The 2,500-nt window shown below is 47.6% G+C and overlaps 1 pseudogene; it reads right to left on the reverse strand.

Moving 5' to 3' along the window:
• LOC142910607 (28S ribosomal RNA) overlaps positions 1 to 2,500 on the reverse strand; it is a 10,885-nt pseudogene that overhangs the window by 4,270 nt on the left and 4,115 nt on the right.

The following is a 2,500-nucleotide window of genomic DNA, read 5'->3' on the forward strand; positions in this document are numbered from 1 at the left end:
CCAGGGAGGTAAGTACCTCGTTATTCTCAAGGGGCCACTTTCCTCTTGCCCCAACCGGGAATCCAAAGAATGTGACCTTGCTAGCCTTCGTCAGCACTTTGACTTGATCACCAAGAGGGGTATAGTACGAAACTTTGTGCGAGGCAGCATCTGACAAGGTATTCTTTGAAAGCTCAAAACGGACGGTGACATCGATCACAACCGCCTCCTCATCTTTTGCAAACACGAGGTCAGGCTTTCTCATCTCTCCCGTCTCGGATATGAACCGTGGCTCTTTGTATACAGACCAGCCCAATCTAGCCGCTTCGTCTGCCAGAATGTTACTGATCTTGTTATGTCGCGCAATTCTTGCTTTCTGTACTGCAGGACATTGACCGAGAATGTGCGAAAGGGACTCGAGTCTGGCAGAGCATTTCCTGCAGGAACGTAAGGCCCCATCTCTGCCTCTGTTCAAGCTTTCTCTTGTTGGGTAAATATTTGCCCTTAGTTGTAGTGCTGCGATAAAAAAGCATTGTTTAAAGCCGCACCATGGCCTCAACCAAGCATTACTGATTCTATCATGCGCAAAGTTTACAATGCCCCTTCCTTGAACCGGCTTTTCGCACCATCTCTGAAATTCATGCTCCCTCCAATCGCAGGGTCTCGGATATACAGGTTCTTTTGACACCGAGTCCCTGAGAACGAATGTTGGGATTGCATCACTGTCACCCCCTGCTCGTACCCACAAATTACGGTATTCTTCCTCCATACCCTGCGAGGACACAATATTACGGGTGATAGCATCGGACGAGTTTGCTATACGTTGCAGCCTTCTAACTTGAACCGAAGGGATTGTTTTTTCCAGTTTCAAGATGGCAAGGCCTCCGTCTCGGGCTCTGGCATATAACAGTCCATCACAAGTTGAAGCGGGAAGGTGGAGCCATCCTTTTACCGCCTTTCTAATCTCTTGGTCCAACCCACGGAGAGTTGATTGCTTGCAGTCCGAGTGGTCTGCAGGATATAACAATCTGGGTAGGGCATAGGCATTGAGTAGTTCAACCTTCTGAGTTGGCTTCAGAGGCGCCTCATCGATTTTCGAGATCCATGTCTTTAGCTGACAATGTAGATCAGGCTGTATAGTGCCAGTCCAAGGGCCAATTTTCAGACCAAGGTATTTCGTTGATTCATCAGGTTGGATCATATGGACATCTTTATTTTTGATAGTCCATGGGTCGCAGTTGTTCACCGTATATGAATCTTTGGTTGGGCTTATCATGAAGCCCTGGCACTTTCTGGCCTGAACCTCCAATCCCGATAGCCCACAAAATGATTCCAAGATCGCTAGATTGGCGGCCATACCAACCCAAGATTCGCTCACCAACACCAAATCATCAGCAAACGCAAGAGCTGTCACGTGGTCGGTATCAATGGAGTACCCAACTCCGTGTGACTCTAGGGTGCATATCAAAGGGTCCATGGCAAGATTGAAGAGCAGGGGTGACATGGGGTCACCCTGTTTGACACCAACACGTATGCTAATTTCTCGAGTCGACTCGCCATTGCTTTTGAACGAGGTCGTACACCGATCGTAGGCGTTCTGGATGATGCCCACCACGTGTTCATCTACTTTCTTGTGCCTTAACACCCATAAAATATGAGCATGCGAAACCGAGTCAAAAGCTTTCGCTATGTCGATGAACATGACAGCCAACGGCCTGTGCAATTTCTTAGCGTGTCTCATAAGGTCCTGTAGCACCTTAAGATTTTCAGAGCAGCCAGATGCCGCTATAAAACCACGCTGCCTTGGGTTTAAGGGACAAGCACGAGCAAGACGTGCAGTCATTATTCTGGAAAATAATCTCAGAATCATTGAACCAATCGTTATTGGTCTCCAGTTCCCCAATTCTTTCAGCTTTTCATCGTCCATAACCTTAGGAATAAGAATCGTCCTATTCTTTTTCAACTCTTTGGGAATAATTCCTGTAATCATCCATGCATTAAATAGGGCTGTCAGTGTCCGACCCTCGGGGTCGGCAGCACAGATTGCAGCCCTTGTTAGGCCATCTGGCCCAGCTGCTGACGTTGGTTTAATGGCCCGTATGGCAGTCTGAACTTCCTCCACCGAAATTAGGGGCTCAAAGTATTCGTTATTTGCAACACCTGATGACTTAAATTGGCCCAGGCCATTGAATGGCAACACCTTCTCCCATTTTTCGCAGTAAAAACGATATACATCTGCGTTCGGGATTCGGCATTCATGACGTTCAGTGCCATCCAGGACTAAGGACGCAAGAAGAGAGCGGTTCTTAAAGAAGAGCTTCTGGTGCTTCATGAAGCTTCCTCGTTTTTCCGCTCTCTTCTTCATCCAAGATCGTGTGGGTAATATCCTGGGTTTAATAATGTCGTTCTCAGGTTTTGAACGTTTGCCTTTGTTTTTCACCAATCTCATCGGACAAAGCATCAATGCTGTGGCAGTTTCTACGAGGGCATCATGTTGGCCCTCGCCGTTAAGCCAAGCCTT

This window comes from Petromyzon marinus, unplaced genomic scaffold (assembly GCF_048934315.1).
Source record: "Petromyzon marinus isolate PM22_M1 ecotype Great Lakes invasive population unplaced genomic scaffold, UKy_Petmar_22M1.pri1.0 PM_G_Scaffold_149, whole genome shotgun sequence".
Taxonomy (NCBI): domain Eukaryota; kingdom Metazoa; phylum Chordata; class Hyperoartia; order Petromyzontiformes; family Petromyzontidae; genus Petromyzon; species Petromyzon marinus.